General features: G+C 45.2%; 1 protein-coding gene across 1 annotated transcript in view; it reads right to left on the bottom strand.

Annotated features, from left to right (window-relative positions):
- The window catches only part of LOC112254429 (chemokine-like protein TAFA-4), a 50,064-nt gene extending 44,317 nt beyond the window's left edge, over window positions 1-5,747 (bottom strand). The window contains exon 1 of the mRNA XM_024427010.2: window positions 5,092-5,747. The gene's annotated coding sequence lies outside the window, so the exon portion shown is untranslated. The remainder of the gene's footprint in view (window positions 1-5,091) is intronic.
- Window positions 5,748-12,807: the final 7,060 nt, after the last annotated feature.

The raw sequence follows: 12,807 nt of genomic DNA, 5'->3' as shown, positions 1-12,807 counted from the left end.
CTATTTGTCCTCCCTCTCCTCTCTCTGTCTTGGACTTTCTCTCTCTCTCTCTCTCTCTCTCTCTCTCTCTCTCTCTCCTTTTCTATATATTTATCTCTCTTTACTCTCTCTTTTTGTCCATCTTTCATCTCATCTCTTCTATTTGTTTTCACCCCAAGGAAGTGAAGGATCAAAAAGGACTAGAGGTTCTGAGAGAGGCGGTGAACTACACTATGCAGCGAGCAGGGGTAGTTACAGAAGGTGTGATGAAAGATATAGAGAGAATGTTCAACAATTAGTCACTGAATCACTGATCGCTGTTCCAACACCTCGGAGAGAGAGAGAGAGAGAGAGAGAGAGAGAGAGAGAGAGAGAGAGAGAGAGAGAGTCAGTCTTCCGCGGCATATCGAGCAACTTCAGAGCAAACAAAGCCAAAAGAAGCCCTGACAGGCAGATAGCCCGAGAACCACAGCAATTCATTGTGCTTTGTGTCCAAATTATGATTAATGGAATATAAACAACCTTGATGTGGAGCTAGGTTTGATTTTCTATGCGCGGCGCCACAGCCACTCTGAAGTTGAGCTAATCCTGGGTCTTTAGCGGTGAGGAATGCACTGGGTTCATTGACTCCTCCACCCAGCTGGCTATGTGCTGTATGCCTATGGACCAGACCAATCAATGGGCCTTGTCTCATGGAGAGAGGAGAGGGGGCTGAGTCCTCGGCCCTAAGCCCTCACACACACGGCCAACATCCTGATTATTTCAGGCCCCTCTGCTGCTAATGACCAGTCTGGTACCGGCTAGCACGTAATTATATTAATGACCAAATGTGCCACGCATGCAAATGGGCGGGCCAGGGAGAGACATAGGCCGTAGAGAGGGGTGGAGATTTGGGGGAGAAAGGTATGGGGGGGATAGGGGAGGGGGAGAGAAAGAGAGGGGGGGTTGGAGAGAGAAAGAGAGAGAGACTGATCAATGTTCATTTTACAAAGTCACTGAGACGTGTCAGTGGTATCAATAAGTGAATTAATTTGTCTGTGGGTCTGACACCATATTGCTCTGTTCCCCTCGAGACGAGAGGCCTCTAACCCACACACTCATACACATGCACAATGTGAATGCTAACACACACACGCACACACATCCAGAGACAAAAACACAACACACAAACACACACACACACGTGCACAGAAACAAAAACACCACACACAAACACATTAAATGACGTCTCATCCTCTAACATCCCCCGAGCAGGACGTTGTCCACTGATCCTGTGAGTGACATCAGTCCTCCTCAGAGACAATCTCCTGACCAGTGGCAGCCTGGAGCTCTCATTACAAAGCCATCACTTCAAACACACTGCCGCAATACTCAGAGAGATCTCTCTCTAGAGAGAGAGCGAGACACACGCACACAAAAACGAATCTGCTTCTCAAGCACTCACACACACGCACGCACGCACACACACACACACACACACACACACACACACACACACACACACACACACACACACACACACACACACCCAACCTCCCTCACTAATGCACACACAATAGACAACACTCATCACATTCTCTCACAGTCACACATACTCACCAACAGAGGAAGAACAAACCTCCCTTCATCTTTCCCTTTCAGTCTTTAGTCCCACAGGTCTAAATCCCCCAACAGCCTGTAGTGCTGCTCTGGGTGCTGTTGTGGCTGACTGGTTTGGGCTCTAGGAGTGGAGTTAGCCCTCATCAGTGGCCCCGTGGTAGTCTACACTGGGAGCCTTTAATAATCACCCACACACACAATGTCGCTCACGCGTACCCGCACATCTGCCAGCTGCCACAGTGGCAGATTGCATCCTGGGTGATATATACTGCACCATGGGTAGAAGCTGTGACTGTTCAATTACAATCATTACCGTTGCTTACAGGGATCTTTCATAGACTTTGATGATAAGAAACGAAAGTCTGTACAAATGTGAGATTCGTGGGAAAAAATGTTTTGAGGGAAGTGGGTTGATTCTGTGATCAGACAACATCTGGACTGAATACATTTAGGAAGTTGTTATTTTCTTTCAACCTCAAAACTCACACTTGCAGAAATACATTACCTGCACAAACAAACACCTAACTTTGTGCTTTCTCTTTCTAAATCTAAGCCAGCCATGTTAGATTGGCCTGAGCCAAACAGCCCTGCCGGAGACAACAGCACCTGTGACTCCATTATGTAGTGTGAGGGTGGACATCACAGAACCCTGGGAAGCAGTGGAACACATGCAGAAGAAATGAAGGAGAACCAGCTCAACGGACCACAGTGCAATATCTCTCTCCTCCCTCTGCTCTGCCTCTGTCCTCCAGGGCTCGCCTTCCTCATTCACACACTTCTTTTCTAGGCTGTTGCACACCACACATTTTCATCTCCCTAACTGTATTATTGCAGCCTCCTGGGGCACAGAGACTTCGCACACTCAGCGAGAGAGAGGGGGGATAAGAGGAGAGAGAATAGCAGAGAGCAAGAGGGTGAGGGAAAGTGAGAGAGAGAGAGAGAGAGAGAGAGAAATACAGAAAGAGAGATGGGGAGAGAGATAAGGGGAGAGAGAGAGGGGAAGAGAGAGAGAGAGAGAGAGAGAGAGAGAGGGGGGGTAAGGGGAGAGAATAGCAGAGAGAGAGAGGGGGGAGATAAGGGGAGAGAGTAGCAGAGAGAGAGAGGAGAGAACACAAGGGATTCAATCTTTCTTCAACTGGATTCCTTAACTAATCACTCTCTTTAAAGAGGCTCCCTTTGATTCACCAAAGCAAAAGGGCTAAAGGGATTTCTAATTCACACATCACACTGTTGGACATGACACAGTCGCCCTGTTGCACTGTTAACAAGGCTTCTTCTGAATTCTGTGCCCTTTGACCTTTACCCTTACCATGGCTCCTCTTCATGGCAGAGGTTGTGTCCTCCGCCTCCTGCTGCTCATGGCACAGGCACAAAGACTTCCTCTAATGTTAGTCTGCCCTGCCCTACCTTCCTCCAGAGGTGACACTGCTCTCTGGCTGCACCCTCCATCTCAGCCTGGCTCTAATGGAAGGTTTTGTGCAGCTCCTGATCTGCATTAGGCTGTGCTTGACTCTGATCTCTCTCTGGAGTCTATCCAGTACAGTATGGTACGGTTCGGGCAGAAGAGGAAAGGATGAATGGCCATCAGGACCAATCTCACTTACAAATTCGGGGCCTCCATCTCTCACTCTCTCTTTCTGCCTTCTTGCTTGGAGGATCTTTCCTCTCCTCCTCTCCTCTTCTCTGGATTGCACTGCATCAATCACAAGGGCTCACAGTGAATCTGCTAATGCCAGTGTAGAGCTGATCTCAGATCTGTCACACTGCTACCCATGATTCCTGCGATCTTTATCTAGCGGATCACCCAGGAGTGGATGGCCTGTCTCCCTCCCTGCCCGCTCAGCCTTGTACTCATCACAAATGCACACAATACACTCCTCCTTATTCACAATCACTCAGCCAGATAGGTGGAGGAAACATAAACATGGTTTGGGGGGGGTTGAAAGATGGATTTGGACCACTGAGGCTGAAAGAGACAGAGGGGAAGCCACACACTGTAAGCAGAATGGCGATATTCTGGTAAGAATCCTCATTGTATCGCTAACCCTCGAGAAAAATGATGCCCATACACAAGGTGTGTGTGTGTGTGTTTGTGTGTGTGTGTGTGTGTGTGTGTGTGTGTGTGTGTGTGTGTGTGTGTGTGTGTGTGTGTGTGTGTGTGTGTGTGTGTGTGTGCGTGTGTGTGCGCGTGCACGTGCGTGCGTGCGCGAGCACATGCGTGCGGCGAGCGCTTGCGTGCGGCGAGCGTGTGTGTGTGGCGTGTGTGTGTGTTGATGACGGTTCAGTGAAAGAAGAGGCCAGGTTTGCTAGAGTAATCTCCTTGAGATCACTAAGAGATTAAGAGAGTACTGCATATTAAGAGAGTGCTGCAGGCAGGGAGGGAGACAGGCCATCCACTGTCAATGAGAATTAAGTCCCCAAACCTTTCCTCTCTCTGGGGCCCTCTCCATCTCCCCCTCTGCCCTGCACTAATGACACGGTCTCTGCAGAGTGCCACTACCGCACAGAGAAACAATGGGGAAATAATTACACTCTCTATACTGTACAAATTGCAGAGCAGAACAGAGAGAAGAGTGGCGAGGAGGTGGTGAGGAGTAGGACGGTGGGATGACTAACAATTACAACATAATAGGGGTTGGCTCTCATTACTGCTCCTATTAACATGCACCAAGTCATTTACCTCTTTGTGTGTGTGTGTGTTTGTGTGTGTGTTGTGTGTGTGTGTGTGTGTGTGTGTGTGTGTGTGTGTGTGTGTGTGTGTGTGTGTGTGTGTGTGTGTGTGTGTGTGTGTGTGTGTGTGTGTGTGTGTGTGTGTGTGTGTGTGTGTGTGTGTGTGTATGCTCCCTGCCCGCTCGCGTCTCTGCTCCCTCTCTATTCCCACCTGATCAGGATCCAAGCGTAGTCGGGTGAAAAAGAGCCAGATCAGCGGATCAGCCTTGCGTACCACTCAATAGGTGCTAAGCAGCACAGATCCCCGACCGATCGCTTATTTAACCTTGCAGTGAACACTGCATCAATCTCTCCTCAATCGCTGCCCTTACTGCGAACACATTCACATTCATTTGGATTTTTCTGAAGTTCCCTCGGATTAATTTAAAACAGTCAATTCGGTGCAGCAGTTTAGATTCAGCAATCTAAAGAAAACAGGAATCCAAAGTGACTTTTATGGTCAGAGTGTGAAGATAATTTGTTTAATTCCAGTATTTTTCACTAAAACGTCCTCTCACAGAGTGGTCATTTGACAGGTTGGTCACACTGTAGAAAACCAGAACATCAAAGTTATTTTCCCCTTACCGATCACCACCCCTCCTCTGTGCTGCATGACAAATGGTAGCCTGCCTAGTGCCTGCCTACCTCTTCTAAAAGCAGTCTTCTCCTGACCCTGGTCCCATTTCATTAGCCTATCATTGACCGTGTGCGTCCGAGTCCATGGAACAGTCACGGAACAAACAAGAAAGCAGGTAATCTATTCAAATCAATGCAAGGAATTAAGAATGAAAAATAACATCTTACCTAAATCTATAAAACCGATGGCATAATCAAATTGTTTAGGAATCAGGGATAGCACGCGTGTTGTGTGTTGCTTTTTCTTCACTCCACTGAATCCGGTTTCCGACTACAAGGCAATCCTTCGAGCTCCCTGTCCATCTAGCGGAGCCGGCCACACTCTGGCAGCGGGGTGGGCTAAAGCCGGGGTGCCACCGCACGGGAGCCGGGTGAGCTGTCTGAGTTTGGTTATCGACTGGATCCACCCTCTAGTTATTATACTGCGTCCCATAATAGATGGAACCAAAAGAGGACAGTGACATAGACATGGGAAGGTTACTCATTCATGGCATTAAAAAAAAGTCACCAAAAGTGAATAAATCCAAACACGAGAACACAGACTCGTGTTTTCTAAACGTTCCACACAAGTTAATTGTGTTATTGGCAATGGTCCCCCGCCAATGCCCGTAAGACGGGTCCGCTAGCGGCTGGAGAAGCGAGAGTGATGGTGATGGTAGAATGATAGTTGCGCTCCCCGTGCGCGCTCCTCCCGAGCTGATATCGATTTGACATGAGAATTGTGAGGCTGTCTTCCCGGTTCTGAACACTTTCGCTGCGCCCGCCCCATTTGCCATGTCTCAAGTATACGTTCACTGATGTCATAGTTTACAAGTAGCCAAGTGCGGGATGTGCTGAAATGACGGCATCGGCAAGTCCAAGGAGAAAATCAAGAGGCAAGAGATGATGACGAGATGAATGCGATCCAAAAGTCTTGGCAGCTGCTCAACTGACCGATTGAATCGATTACACTTAGCATCACATAATAGGCCGGCTCGCTTCCACACTTCGAACATCATTTAACAAACCGTGGATAAATATCAACAGCCTAGGCCTACTTGATTCTGTGCCCGCGCGCGTAGGTGTGTAAATGTCAACCCCCAAGGTGATTAAACAACCAAATTGAATCAACTCCGTTTCACAGATATGCTCCAAGATATAGGCCTATGCTATCCATTATTTGATCCCTAGAATATTCTATGAAGGCTTTGCGATTGATTGCGTAGCGCTGTATTTATAGTCATTAGGCTTTGGCCAGGTCGATGTCCGCTAACGACCCAAATAGAGGAGAATCGGCTGCAGGACTTGATATGCTGCAGATGTTTTACCACGTCAGAGATTCGAGGGCATATCATATATGGAGTGCCTTGTCTTTCTGTTCACTGTGTCTACACAGATTGCTTTACATTGATCGAATAGGCGAAACATAGGCCTACAGTTAGCCTATGTTGCAATACTGAAGCTTTGATGGAGAGAGCATGAAATAAAATACATTCTGAGTGTGCTCAGATAAACACGTGGCTAAGCCCGGCCGGTGCAATTCAGCTAGTACAATCAATCTCTCGTGGCGATGACTTTCCATCATCGAGTAGTCTACACTTCCCCTGTCTAGACATTTATCTAATAAAATATTTACCAAAAACAACCTCGCGAAGCTCGGGGCTGGACGGTTTTTCTTTTTTATGAGGGGGGTTAGAATGTGAGCTGTAAGGTTGCAGTTGAAGCGAAGTGAGGTCTTCACATATCACCTCATGGTCACTCATGATCTTGGTCTGATGAGGTAATGACCTAACCTGGACTAAAACTAATCCTACATTTATGAATCTACCTGTCTGCATGAAATATACATTTTCAATATGCCTAAGAAGATATAACATGTGCTACTTTCAATCAAATCTAGGTTTATTTGTCACGTGCGCCGAATAGGTGTAGACCTTACAGTGAAATGCTTACTTACAGGCTCTAACCAATAGTGCAAAAAATGTGTTAGGTGAACAATAAATAAGTAAAGAAATAAAACAACAGTAAAAAGACAGGCTATATACAGTAACGAGGCTATAAAAGTAGCGAGGCTACATACAGACACCGGTTAGTCAGGCTGATTGAGGTAGTATGTACATGTAGATATGATTAAAGTGACTATGCATATATGATGAAAAGAGAGTAGCAGTAGCGTAAAAGAGGGGTTGGCGGGTGGTGGGTGGCGGGACACTATGCAGATAGTCCGGTTAGCCAATGTGCGGGAGCACTGGTTGGTCGGCACAATTGAGGTAGTGTGTACATGACCATGGGAAGCGCTGAAACACCAACCACTACAGGCTTCAAAATGTTGATTGATGTCAGCTAATGTTGCAGTTTCCCTCACTGACTCAACAGAGGGATGGCTCTACTTCTTCCAATAGAGGTAGCCTACATGAATGAACACAATGTTGGACCGCGGGAAAGGACAGAGGCGCTCGAAAGGACTTCAGCACCATGGCCAGCTCCCTCGTGAAGACTTAAAAACCCGCTGTTGTCTGCGTTGGCTCAGTTGTCAGATCAGACCAGCCACCAAAATGTTATTGGATTCAACGTGATCTCCAGCTGGATGATGTCAAGATATTTTGACATAAATATGTCAAAATCCAGCTAATGTGATTTCAGGAATATGAACCCAGCGTTCAGCGATGTGGATGTGGGGCCTTTTAGCAGAAGAGTGAAAACGGCTAATGGGTTCATTTCAAACTCCTGACCATTCCGTTAATATTATTTAATCAAAAGCACTTATCTCGTCATCCACAAACGGCCAGGTTGTATTGGAACAAACCAAATTGAGAGGGAAAAAAAATACTTTGCTGGGCATCAAGTTTTGAGGTTAAATGTGAAATTAAGTTTAAGCCACGGTGCGGTAGACACACAGGTATATTCAGCAAGAGCAGTGATTTCAAAAGAGACCAAGCCAAGGTTATCATAAAGACATGTGTTTTATATTGATAATATCTTTCAACTTCCTTCATATATCCCATTTGGCATGAAAAGAGTTGATGGAAGAAATACTGCTGAATGGGTAAGAGTGGAGTAAAAGTCCGTCTCGGGTTCCAGAGACCCAGGTTAATAGTATCCCTTCTGGGACTATTTCCCCCCAGAATCGTTGCCTCGGAGAGAAAAACATGGAAATATCTGGTCATAACTTGAATTATTTTTTTCCTACTCAATCAATATTTCCACATTTATCCCCTGAAAGAGAATGTTTTCCTGCTTTGTTGGACGCCTGTAGAAGTGGTGAGGTAAGATGAGATCACTGTAATTGATTTATCTCTGCTTAGTGGTGAGACATGTTTTTTTTATAAGACACATTTGATGGATATTGTGCAAAAGACTAGGGGAAATGGACGAGAGAGGAGATAGATGATGAAAACTAAATCAAATCTATGGCCTGGGTAGAAAATACATGAGCATAGTATGACAAAGAAGTGAGCTCACAAACTAGACTAGATAGGCCTAGACAAGTTAGTTAAATGGCAAAACAAGGGATGCAATGCTTATTGATTTAATGATCTCTGTGGGTAGTGTTTGAACTGCAGTGAGAACCAACGGTGGCATTTGGCCTATATACACTACATGACCAAAAGTATGTGGACACCTGCTCGACGAACATCTTATTCCAAAATAATGGACATTAATATACAGTTGGTCCCTCCTTTGCTGTTATAACAGCCTCCACTCTTCTGGGAATGCTTTCCACTAGATGTTGGAACATTGCTGTGGGACTTGCTTCCATTCAGCCACAAGAGCATTAGTGAGGTCGAGCACAGATGTTGGGCAATTAGGCCTTGCTCGCGGTCAGCGTTCCAATTCATCCCAAATGTGTTCGATGGGGTTGAGGTCAGGGCTCTGTGCAGGCCAGTCAAGTTCTTTCACTCCGATCTCCACGAACCACTTCTGTATGGACCTCGATTTGTGCACGGAGACAGTGTCATGCTGAAACGGGAAAGGGCCTTCCCCAAAATGATGCCACAAACTTGGAAGCACAGAATCTTCTAGAATGTCATTGTATGCTGTAGCGTTAAGATTTGCCTTCACTGGAACTGAAGGGACTAGCCAGAGCCATGACAAACAGCTCCAGACCATTATTCCTCCTCCATCAAACTTTACACTTTGCACTATGCATTCGGGCAGGGAGCATTCTCCTGGCATCCGCCAAACCCAGATTCGTCCGTCGGACAGCCAGATGGTGAGGCGTGATTCATCCACAGGAGGTTGGTGGCACCTTAATTGAAGAGGACGGGCTCATAGTAATAGCTGGCATCAAACACATCAAACACATGGTTGGATACCATTCCATTGGCTCCGTTCCAGCCATTATTATGAGCCATTCTCCCCTCAGCAGCCTCCACTGGATTCATCACTCCATGGAAAGTGTTTCCACTGCTCCAGTCCAATGGCGATGAGTTTTACACCACTCCACCTGATGCTTGGCATTACGCATGGTGATCTTAGGCTTGTGAGCGGCTGCTCAGTCAGGTAAACCCATTTCATGAAGCTCCAGACGAACAGTTATTGTGCTGACATTGCTTCCAGAGGCAGTTTGGAACTCTGTAGTGAGTGTTGCAACAGAGGACAGACTATTTTTACCCATTACGCGTTCAGCACTCGGTGGTCCGATTCTGTGAGCTTGTGTGGCCTACCACTTAGCGGCTGAGCCGTTGTTGCTCCTAGACGTTTCCAATTCACAATAACAACACTTCCAGTTGACTTGGGCAGCTCTAACTAACCTGTTGGAAAGGTGACATCCTACGACGGTGCCACGTTGAAAGTCACTGAGCTCTTCAGTAAGGCCATTCTACTGCCAGTGTTTGTCTATGGAGATTGCACATATTTGCGTATATATAGTGTATTTTCCTTGCATTGGCAGTGAAACCTCAATCCTCAAAAGCCCATCTGGTAAAACTGCAGTGCAATAATTCTCCCTAATCTAGTCTGAATCACTGGATGAGATGTGCCTTAATGACTTTACGCACATCACACTTCCCCATGATTAAGCCATAGGCTCTCTTTGAATGAGCACACCCTCTCCTTGCATATTTCAAGCTCATTTCTCCCCCCATATGGCACACATTAAGAGCAACAGAGGAGGCGGTAATTCAACACCTCCAGGGTAGACACACATCATTACTTCTAACACGAAATAAGGCCACCCAAGCAGCCCTGTTTAGAAAGCACCATGTGGGACACCTGAAGAAAATATCCAAAAGTCGCTGTCATAAGCGCTAATGGCTAAAGCTCATAGATAACGATTGGGGACATAACTGCACCGAAAGACCATAACTCACCCAGCGCATGCTTCCATCCTAATTACACACAGGAGGCGCGCACACACACTACTCACTGAATGGACCACCGCGGGTTTCCAAGGGTCTCTCTCTCTCTCTCTCTCTCTCTCTCTCTCTCTCTCTCTCACACACACACACACAACTGACATTTTGATTTTCTGAGTTAATTGACAATGTTCATATACTAATAAAAGAAAGACAACACTTCTAAAATTCTATTTCACCTCATAGCCTGTCTAATTTTGTCACAAATGAAAATGTGGCATTAACTCACCCATGGGTTGATGTTTCATCATTCTCTAAGCAGAACTGCACTTGCAGTTAGAAGCCTGCTAGCGGCAGGCGGACGAGCAACACCCACCCTCATCGTAGGCAGATGAAGCACGAGCTTGAGTGAGAAGCTAACTGAAACTGGTTAGCTTTAGAAAACCCTGAGTAGATCTAACTTGCTTCGTAGGATACCCTTCTGCTCTCTGCTGCCATGAAGGTTATTGAGGGCATACATCTTGGTTTCCCCACTTTTCATCCGCTGCATAGAGATTCTTATTTTATTTGAGGTTACTGGCCGTAACCTTAGCCGACCCATAAATAGTGTTCATCCCAGACAGTCTGTCAATATTGGGAAAGTTCAGCCACAACGTCTGTCAAGAGCAGCTCAGATAGGCCTGCCTGCATGATATTTTCTGTGTTAGTGTTGTGAACGGGTACAACTGCTGACAATCCTTTAGAACATCAGCTACGTAGCCTGATTCATATTTAAGAGCTAGCCTATCTATCATTCATCATATGATCAATCAACTGAATAAATCCTGACCCAGATTACACAGGAGTTCAACAGACTATATCAAGAAAGCAGTCTCAGGCTAATCAATGCAGTGCCACACCGTGCAATCCTCTGCTGTGTAATCCTGAAATAAACTCATCTGTTGACTAATGTGTGGTGTTCTGCTGCCATCTAGCGGTGAACCGGTGTCACCGATAGCACAGGCTTGGTGGTTTTGAGGTCAGACAGATTTATGGTTTTTACAGAAAGATCTGAAACAGTGCCCTTTTGTGGGGAGACATTCCTTCCCTAGTCCCCAGCTAACTAAAATAATGAAACCCACAGAAAATAACTGTTTGAGATCAGCAATTATTTTGGAAAAGTTCAGAGCCTTTCTGTTCATGGTCACCATCAAAGATTGACTAAAATTATGATTAATAAAATCACTGATGCTTAGCGCCAACGGGTATATTTGGACCCCAAGTGTCAAAAACATAATTTATAAACCTTTTTTTTGATCCTTTCCGGAACTGTAAGACTTTGTCAAGCAACTAGTTACTGACGAAAAAACACAATTTACTATGATTTCTGTCTTAATATGGAATAAATAATAAATAATCTTTCTAAAAAATGTTATTCAAGTGCGCACTTTGTCATAAAAGCATCACATTTAGCACAGAAGTCGATGCATGTACCCTGAAAAGATATACATATGGCACCACTCCCCCCCAAAAATGTAAATGCATATTAAGCTTCCAGTCAATCTCTATACCAAGGTGAGAGTCTCATCTTTCAGATTAAATTGGAACGGAGTTGACAGCCCATAGCTTTCCAAAAATCTGATCATACTGCCCATATCGGCTGCCCATATCAGTCGTACCGGTATGTCAGACTGGCTCAATCTGTGATTTCTCAGCCCTTGAGTATCACAGAATCACAACACATTTTTCAGTTGCTATGGGTGAAATTTATTCAAATAACAGTTAAAAACATGACACACAAAAACATATATTTCTTAACATAAACTTGACTATAAATGTGTTAAAAATGTATTTACTTGTGCTACAAAAGGTTTTTATTTTATTATTTTACTGCTTGACAGGTGTTACTTTGCAATCATTACCAATTTGGTCATCAAAAAAAATATGTTGCCACTTTTAGGGTTAAATTGCACAAAAAAAAAGAGATCAGTTCTTTTGAAAATATTTATTTCAAAATGTTTCAATTGGCCTTGAAATATAAAATGACTTCACAAGTCTTTGCAAAACATCGACCAAAAGGTCCGACTCCCTTTCTCATAAATAAAACATTGAGCTTTAGATTCATTCGATAGTTTGTGTGCGATAGGGACTACAAAACACCTGCAAAGACCAGTCTGAAGTGTTGTTCAAACTGGTACATACACAACAAGCTGAAAGGTACATCCCTGTCTGTCACACACAACTTTATCAGAAAATGCAGAAAATAAGCACATTGTTTAGAAATGAAACAAATGTTCTTTCTGGCAAACACACCAGTGGAAGCATGTAATACAAATTTGGCAATTGTTGTAAGGAGTATATACTTTTCTCTAGCAAGGAAAATGGTAGCAGGCACTCATAAGGTTTGCCAAGGCCATTTGATTGGTCTTCATTATCTCTATTGAGATGTACCCTGGGCTGTGTTGGCTTCACTTAACTGTCCTGTGTTCCTTCTGCTGCTGGGGGCCTACAGTTCATCACGGCTGAGCCGGGGCTTCCACTCGGGGTGGTTCCGGACGAAGTCTGCTGCTGGAGGCCTACAGTTCATCACGGCTGAGCCGGGGCTTCCACTCGGGGTGGTTCCGGACGA

Source organism: Oncorhynchus tshawytscha, linkage group LG07 (genome assembly GCF_018296145.1).
Source record: "Oncorhynchus tshawytscha isolate Ot180627B linkage group LG07, Otsh_v2.0, whole genome shotgun sequence".
Lineage (NCBI taxonomy): Eukaryota > Metazoa > Chordata > Actinopteri > Salmoniformes > Salmonidae > Oncorhynchus > Oncorhynchus tshawytscha.
Note: the sequence above shows the minus strand (reverse complement) of the source record. Positions and strands in the feature narration are given on the sequence as shown.